The sequence below is a fragment of the Impatiens glandulifera genome, chromosome 2, assembly GCF_907164915.1.
Source record: "Impatiens glandulifera chromosome 2, dImpGla2.1, whole genome shotgun sequence".
NCBI lineage: Eukaryota > Viridiplantae > Streptophyta > Magnoliopsida > Ericales > Balsaminaceae > Impatiens > Impatiens glandulifera.
In genome coordinates, this window is record NC_061863.1 from 20,410,194 (window position 1) to 20,420,120 (window position 9,927).

Consider the following 9,927-nt stretch of genomic DNA (forward strand, 5'->3'; position numbering starts at 1 on the left):
TCACCTGCTTTCCTGAAGTTTTTCGGCTCCTGTTATTTTCTCTTCCTCAGATTTTGAAACGGGGAGTCCAATCAACCACCTGGATAAGAACAACTGATTATTAGCAATTTCAGTTGGAAAGTCAAAAACAACTAGACGATGATTAGAGAAACGCAAGTAGAATGTTTCAATACACATAAACGTATAAACTCATTTACCTCAAAACCTCCGGCATAAATGTCCAACCCGGTTTATCTGAACCTGAGTTCCCATTAATAGAAGAGTATTGTCTTGAGGATTAGAAGGACTAACATAACCGCACACATAATTATGAGAACCGTCGCACACATTACCATCCCTCCTTGTTTTTGAGATCTCTCAGCCTACAATGTCCATTCAATTCCCAAACATTAATAATAGTATAGATGTGAATTATTTTTTTTATAAAAAAATACAACATTCTGAAGCTACTTAAGGCCTTCATCAACTGATGCAGCTACATTCTGGATATTGTAGTCAATCTGGTCTACAATTGTTCCCTGTTTGAATATATAGATACAGTTAACTTCATAAATATCAAAACTGTAAAAACCAATGTTGGATTATGCTAGGGTCTAAAATCAAGGCCTCGGTCCTAGAATAATTTCAGCAACCTTTCTCAGCACCCGTTCTCGGTCCTAGTGTGCACATGGGTCAGATTTATGGTTTGTTGTATTAATATTTTGTTTTGCTTTCCTTTTCTATTTTACAAACCGAATTCTATTATTTTCTAGTATTTGTTGTAACCGAATATTCTAGAGCAAGACATCACCTATATAAGGCTGATCTTTCTTCCCCAAGGACCTATGAATGGAATAATGAAGATATGAACTTCGACCCCGTTCGTCTATTATTATTTACTATGGACTGTTTGGTATAGACCAACAGTATTTCTCTTTGCACCCTTGGTTCTTCTATCTCCTCCCCCAAATTCTCTATTGAAAACCTTCCACTGCCCTTTGATTATAGAATTTCCACCGGTCCTAAGATCAAGAACTTGATTCTTGGACCCATAAACACATCTTACGAAACAAGTCGTAACATTCTTGGTATCTGAGCAAGACGATCCTCAAATGAAAGAAACTCGATAGAAAACAAGACATGGACGCTCTTAAGACCCTACTCGAAGGCCTGTCCCAACAATATGCCTCCATACAAGCGTCCCTGCAACAACACATGACCGAACAAACTGCTTTGCATAATGTCTTTCAGCAAAGTATGGACAGAAGGTATGCTGCTAGAAAAAGCTTGACAACCATTGAAAGAGGTGCGTTTAATAATGGCCAAGATCCCCGCACCAGACCCTATGATATTGCTTCTTACTACCTTTCTCCAACCCGACTCACAAATTTTAATATTTCTGAATTTGATGGGACTGATTTGGAGGGCTGGCTCTTATTTTCCGAGCAAGTCTTTAGGGTTGGCAAGACGAATGAGGCCACAACACTAGACATTGTCCACACTCATTTTTCTAAAAAGGCAAGAACTTGGCATGAATCATATTTGCAGAATCGCAACCAAAATGAATCATTGTCCTGGGATGTGTTTAAGAAAGATCTCTTGATGCGATTCGGTCGCAGCGCCAAGCCGTCGCTGCTATCCAAACCATGAATTGTTAACACGGTCTGGCCGAGCACAAACCGGACAACCGATCCCAAGGAAGACATGTGTTATACTTGCAATGAAAATTGGGAGCCCAATCATAGGTGCGAATCCAAAATATTCATGGCCCCGGCTAAACAGCAAGAAGTCCAAGAACTCGTTCAAGAACCCGTCCAAGAATTAAGTTTTTATGACCCACCTTTGCTGTTTGAGACAGGGGACAAACGTGTCATTTCTTTGCACACATTCACGGTCCAACAGGGTACCCCTCGGTCGTAGGTCAACATAATGCAAGATGACCAGCTGGACAAGACCTTGGAAGATTATAATGGTGCTGCCACGGTACAAATAAAGAGTAAGAACGAAGGCCAAAGTGTTTCACTTGTTTTGGAAGACACTCTAGAAAATTTCCAACACATAATCAAAGGGCTTAACCAGCAACCCAACAACCGACCACCAGCCAGGAAGGTAGTTAGAAGACTTGGCGATGTTGTTGCACATGTGTTGCTGGTCTGGATAAAGGACTGGTCTTGATTGTTTGAAGACATTCTACAGTATGCCCGGAAGAAAAATGGCCTTTTTCTGCACCTGGCGTGTTGGGCCAAAGGAGGGACTGATTGCGGAGCGGGAAGACCGAAGGCTTCTAAGAAATGCGGTTCTAGACTCCGACACTTACTGGACTTGCTGAAGTCCGACCGAATTCTTTGAAATATTGAGCATGCGCATTAGAGGCTCGGCAGACCACGGTCTTTTTCGTCGAGGGCGACGAATTTTGAAGGGGGAGATAATGCTAGGGTCTAAAATCAAGGCATCGGTCCTAAAATAATTCCATAAACCTTTCTCGGCACCCGTTCTCGATCCTAGTGTGCATATGGGTCAGATTTCTGTTTTGTTGTATTAATATTTTGTTTTTCTTTCCTTTTCTATTTTACAAACCGAATTCTGTTATTTTCTAGTATTTGTTGTAACCTATATAAGGCTGATCTTTCTTCCCCAAGGACCCATGAATGGAATAATTAAGATATGAATTTCAACTCCGTTCGTCTATTATTATTTACTATGGACTGTTTGGTATACACCATAAGTATTTCTCTTCGCACCCTTGGTTCTTTTATCCCCTCCCCCAAATTCTCTATTGAAAACCTTTCGCTGCCCTTTGATTATAGAATTTACACCGGTCCTAAGATCAAGAACTTGATTCTTGAACCCATAAACACATCTTACGAAACAAGTCGTAACAGATTATGAGGTTGGTCTTGCCTGATCAATCACAAGAACTGATAGATCTTTCATTATTTGAGCTAGCTCATTTACTTATTCCACCACCTACAACAATTATGGTTTATATTTAATTTTGCTACATACAAACCAAATCTAATCATACTAAAGAACTTTCCATATATTTGTTAGATTTCCTTTTCTCTTTCGACATTAAATGCTTCGTTTTTTCTCAATTTTGCCATTTGATGCTCATTAAACCCCTATTTTATATATACTATCAGATCAGTCCATTAATTTCCATGACAACAAAGGTGGAGAACAATAAAGAGTAACCCCAAGAGAAAGAAAGCAAATTTTGATATGTGTGAGCACCTTAAGAACTTCAAATACAAAGAACACAATAAGAAATAAAATAAAATCTAGATCCACCAAAGTCATATATTATAAGAAGTTTCCTTTACAGATATCCAAAAATATTTACTAGCTCATATCATCAAATCAATCGAATATTTATTTACCACATGATAAAATAAGTTCTCAAGTTCTGCATTGTAAATAAATGACTGAAAATAGTTGTAAATTTGCACATGGAATAACAAGAAATTAATATTACAAGGTCGTCAAACTCATCATCTTCCCTTTTGGCCTCATTTAAGTTCATTTCTATATCAACTACATCCGCACCCTACATTACAAATTACTGTTAGAAGACTACCAAAATTGAACACAAGAAATGGTACTTCTTCCTCAACACTTACCTCTTTCTGCTGTTGAAGTCATTTCAAATAATTTGATTGTTTCTTTCGAACTTCTGTTGAAAGGTTCTGAAGGTTGGTTGCTAGAGAATGCTGCAAGAAAAGAATACACATAATATGAAAACAACACTAATCTAGAAAGAAATTAATCGAGAAACTCACTTGGAAATGAATACTATTGAGAAACCATGCACAAAATTGCTTGTACCTGTACATTCTTCCTAATATTTGAATCCTCGGAGGGACCAACAACAGAAAGTCTCTTTAATCTCTTCTCTGACTTTCTCAAAAGATCTGTTATCTCTTCTCTAATTTGGTCAAGATAATCCTTTTAGTCTTTCGGGATGCCCATTTTGACTACATCATTCCAGAACTCAAGGTAATTTGTGAAGTCATTGTGTTTAATGGGCCTGTCTATGGCAACTACACAATCACGGTAGGGAGGCATACAGTCTCACCTAAATTGCTTAAACAACTCACTAGTGTAGTAAGAAGTGATCCATTCAAGACCCATAAACATGATTACGGGTTGATCATCCATTAGATAGACAATTTTCTTAATATCATACCATGGTAGAAGTTCGCATATGTAATCGTTGTCATGGACGGGTATTTCTGGCTTGGCACTCCTAATGCGTCGACATTGGAGGGCGACATTATTCTCATTACCGATAAGCGGGAGAGGTATACGCTCCATATTTTCCAAGAGCCATATATAGAAAATGATGGGACCCCCTCTCTTATTGAGGTAGTAGGTGAAGTAGGATTCATTTAAACCTAGTAATGTTTTAACAATGATGATTCAAGTGGGATCCTTATTTCCTCATTTAAGGTGATAAGCCACTTCTAGTATCTTGGAGGATAGCGGGCAGTTGTGTTGGGTCAAGTTATTTTGACTATCGTAATTTTCATGATGAATGGATTATCCATGCGTCTAATTGATTTTAATGCAGGTGTATCGAAATTAGGCTTTATTAGACTTGGTTCATTAGACCGATTTGACTTTAGATGCACGAAGTTAGACGTGCAGTCTAACTAGCGAAGTTAGACGTGCAGTCTAACTAGCGAAGTTAGACGTGTAGTCTAACTAAGCGGTGTTAGACGTGTAGTCTAACTAGAGAGAGTTAGATGTGCAGTCTAACTCATGGAGTTAGACGTGCAGTCAAATGAAAAGTGAATGTTAGACGTGCAGTTAAACGTACAGTCTAATGAAAAGTGAATGTTAGACGTGCAGTCTAACTAGTGGAGTTAGACGTGCAGTCTAATGGAAGGAGAAAGTTAGACGTGCAGTCTAACTCCTTCAGATTAGTCTGAAGGGATTCGTAGTTAGACGTGCAGTCTAATGGAAGGAGAAAGTTAGACGTGCAGTCTAACTCCTTCAGATTAGTCTGAAGGGATTCGTAGTTAGACGTGTAGTCTAATGGAAAGAGAAAGTTAGACGTGCAATCTAACTCCTTCAGATTAGTCTTAAGGGATTCGTAATTAGACGAGCAGTCTAACTCGTGGAGTTAGACGTGCGGTCTAATGGAAAGAGTTAGATGTGCAGTCTAACTGGTGAAAGTTAGACGTGTAGTCTAACTCCTTCAGACTAGTCTGAAGTGGAACCGTAATTAGACGTGCAGTTAACTCGTGGAGTTAGACGTGTAGTCCAATGGAATGTGATAGTTAGACGTACAGTCTAACTAGTGAAAGTTAGACGTGCAGTCTAACTCCTTCAGATTAGTCTGAAGTGATTGTAATTAGACGTGAAGTCTAATCCCATTAGACCAGGTGGTCTAATGGATTCTATTATTAGACGGGGATGACTGATTTCATTAGACGAGGTCTTCTAATTGAAATACATTTAATGCAATGCTTAAGTAGTTTTTGAAGCTAGCACCCACCTACCCACGTGTTGTAACTGTACGCTACTCCTGCTCCACTTTCTAGTGAAGATCAGTACGACAGCCAGCTGGAACCAATCAACCAATGCCACGTAAGCGAATATCCATCACATTACTTGTTTTGCAGGTACATTTCTGAAGAATATTCGGCGCACTACCTGTTGTGTACGACCACGATCCTTTTTTTCAGAGTCTGTTGTGTACTATGGAGGCATTCCAATAGAAGCTCGCCATGTGTCATTATGAAGATTCGACCGTTGGTACCCGTTCCTTACTTAAAGAATCTAAAGGACAATGAATAATCTCTCGATCTATGGATTTCTCATTCTAAGAAGAATCTCTAAATTATTGAGAAATCAAGCCTTTGAATATTCAAGTTGTTAACTGCTTTCTTGCTTTACTATGTGTTCATCAAGAGAGAGTTAGAATCAAAAGTATCATTTTAGCTGAGTGATATTCTTCATCATATTGTAAGTTAAACATAGTCTGTTATGTTCAACAGTGAGTTATTCGTGCAAACTGTATTTGATTCAAAACATATTATAGTGAATCCTTCTGGTGGTTGGAAGAAGGGGTGACGTAGGAGAGTTTTCTCCGAACATCCATAAATAAACTGCTATGTTGTTCCTTTCTGTCATCTTCTCATTCTTGTTCCTAAAATTCAAACATAAGTAAACATTTCCGCACTTGATTCTATTTTAAGTGTTTACAAGGGTTTGCGTAGAATAGAAAGTGAATTAAATCCCTAACAAGATTTCTTTCAAAACGTTTTTCATAAGCCTTCATCAATCGTCAGACCCCCGTCTCTATTGATAAAGCCGATCCTATCAAGTTGCTTTATGGAGTGAGAAGAAAGTGGTTCATCATGATTGCCATGGTGAGCAAAGAGGTACTGAAGTTCAGTGGGATTTCCCCGGTCTTTGTGGCCAGTTTTACCTAGTGTGGAAGGTCCAAGTATGTTCTTCCCAGGATCTTTTCTATCGTGGTCTTAATATATCTAAATTCTTCATGGATTAGGCGCCTAAGAGACATGGACACTTTGTAGGACTTGATTCTTAAGATGTTGTTGTTATCGATCATAATGATGGCTTTGAATTCATCGATAGTTGGACAGATTTGGCGATCACATAAGATGAAGGCCCTATGTAATCCCATTTTTTATGCATCTCCTTCATGAAGTTATGATGGATACGAAAGTGAGTATACTTGAGAGTGGTAGTTAGACCGTAGCCTTTGTAGTACCATTTCATTTTATGGAAATTGTTGCTCTCGAGGAACATATCTTCATTCTTTAGAAGAGGCAATCTGTGATCGTATAATCAACTTGACAAATATGTTGTTGGATTTTGATAAAAAAAAAATATGCTTAGAGATGTTCACTATATCTATTATAGATGCATGTATGTATAATAAATAAGCAAGTACATGTTGATTTATTGAGGTTTTGTTGTTTAGATACGTCAAACAATGGGTAGGTAAGATTTATGTTTACATATGATAGGTTGGAATTTATGGAGTCACTAGTACGATAAATATTTGTATAAATATCATCTTTAATATTAGTCAAAATAATGTGATCTAATGTGAAATTAAGTTTATGGCTTATAGGTATATTTGTTATGAATATAAAGTGAAGATATTAAAAGTGATATTTTTAATTTTATGAAGGGGCTAAATTAGAATTATTCGAACCAAAATAACAAACATATTGGTTATTTTGTAACATTAATGGTTCTCATTTGAGGTACTATCAATTTCATTTTTGTGTCCCCATCAACGGAGAGAAAAACTAATTTGACATATTCATCTAAAAAATATTTCATCTAAAGAAACGTTAAGGAAAGAGAAAATTAAAGAACATTTTCATTCCAAGGGAAGAGAATATTAATGTTTACAAATTAAGTTAAGCTTCCGCATTCAAATTTAATTACTCACAATTTAAATTAAATTATCAAAGTCGTTCTATTTTAATTTAATTTTATGAGAATATATATCATTCGATGTACATATATATGTATGGATTTATGATAAGTTCAAATCATATTATTATATGTATATATATATATATATTTATATATTTATTGCTTGTCAAACCATAATATTAAGAATATATATTATTTTAATAATTTCGATGATGAAATATATATTTTATATTAGAAAATTTAAATCAGAAAGATATATATATTTTTTTTATTAAAATTCATATATTCTGAATTAAGATTAAATTTCATGTATTTATGATAAATTAAGATATATTTGAATTATTTTTTTTGACTAGTTAATGAATTATCATTAAAAATTCTCAGATTTAAAGAATATTTGAATTTTCTCTCAATAAGCAATGTTATATATGCATGAATTTATACATAATTTCAAAATAATTGAGTATAAAATATAAAGATTTATAATGTTATTTGATAAACAAAATTGACTAAGTAATTATGATTAAGATCTCATTTAGAGATATTTATATTCTCTCATTAAATAATGATATTATATATATATATATATATATATATATATATATATATATATATATATATATATATATTAAAGAGATAAATAATTAAGGAGTGTTTAAATTACGATTTAATGTACACTTTATTTGAGAATTAAAATATTAGTGTTAAACTTTTTAATAAATTTAGAATTAACAAATAAATTTAAGTTCCATTGTATTGGAATTTTTGAAATTTATTTGAGTAAATCTTGAAATTTATTATTTATTTCATTCTTATATAAGTTGTAGTATACTAAGGAAGTCCCTTTATTTTATTAAGTCGCACATTACAAATTTTAAATTCAATAATTAAGATTTGGCTTACGATAAAATTTTATTTTTTTATGATAAAATAAATTTAATGTTTTTTTGGTAAACTGTATATTATTGATTTGGGTTATATATAATAATATGACATTTAAATTCAAATTAATGATATTATTGTTCATTATTTGAATTGTATTGATTGATACATATAATTACTAAAGTGAATATTTGTTGAAATTGATTCAATAAAATTTTGAACGGGTAGTATTGTGTAATTCATGTGACTATATTATTTGACTCAAAACTGATAATTAATTGACATAATTACCTAAATACTTGTGATGATAAACATGTAATAATTATAATTTCTTATTTATGTGAATAATTAATCCATCCAAAGATATATAGATTGATTATTTAACATTTTTTATCATTACAATAAAATACTATGAAATTAATATTATTGTCCAAAAACTTGATATTAATGTTGCATTAGGTATTTTGAGATGGAATAAATCAATATTTGAATTTAGCTGTTACTTAAATTTATAGATGTGATTAGTTATTTCATTGTATATTTTAAGTGATTAAGGGCTATAATTTTTTTTATAATGTCAAGTTAGAGGTAAAATAAAAAAATTGAGATGAGACTACAATATATTTTGAGGATAATGAGTTTGAGGGATAGTTGATTTTTAAGATGATTTAGATCAATAATTTCTATTCAGTAAAATTTGATTCATTTCTCAAATTCTTTTGACATTGATAAGGATTTTATTCCTTTTAATGATAGTTCAGAAATCAAAAGTAACAAGATAGTGTTGATCAAATTCATTACGTACAAACTCAAAAACATCAAAATCAAGTGTATTTGAGACATTCTAGTTTTATCGAATAACTCTTTAAGGACAATTTATGGCACTCGTTACATATTTTGTATTATTGGAAAGGGGGCCTGGTTGATCGCCGCCGATATGGAACTTCACCAAAATAGATGTTAAGGAGATTCTCAACGGAGACGTTGAAAAAAAATAATTTGGTGCAACGAAAAATATGTGTCAAAAGACCAAATTAATATGGTTTTCAAATTAAAGAAATTCATCTATGAACTTAAAGAAGTTTCTCGTTAGTGGTATCATAAATTTCACAAAATAATTCTCTCTTTTGGTTTTGAGGTGAATTTAATCGATGATTTATGTATAACAATCTTAGTGGGAGTAAACACATATTTATGGTTTTATATGTGGGCGACATTTTCTTTGCCACAAATTTTTCTTGACATTAAGTAGCCAATACTTATGAGATTTGAAAATAACTAAGAATTAAATGTTCATATGTAAGAGGTTGGATAATCTTGAGATCATTGAATATTCTAACTCTAATCTTACGGGATGCCAAAATAGTATAAAATTCACTTTGGGTTACATTTTTTGCTTGTTGTATAGTCGTATTTGAAGAAGTGTCAAACAAACACTTACGTCTTCATCCACCGTTAAAGTGAAATTTGTGACATGTTACGATTAATCAAAATTATGTGATATTGACATCAAGTTTCTTGTTATAAAAGAAATGATACAAAGTGGATAAATTTATATAAAAATATTTATATACAAACTCTATAATTATAAACCCCTTTAAAATGGGTTTTTCGCCTAATGTCTTTCATGAGAATATTACTCGC

General features: G+C 33.5%; 1 pseudogene; it reads right to left on the bottom strand.

Moving 5' to 3' along the window:
- Positions 1-251: 251 nt before the first annotated feature.
- LOC124924482 lies at positions 252-4,293 on the bottom strand (annotated as a pseudogene).
- Between the last annotated feature and the right edge of the window lie 5,634 nt (positions 4,294-9,927).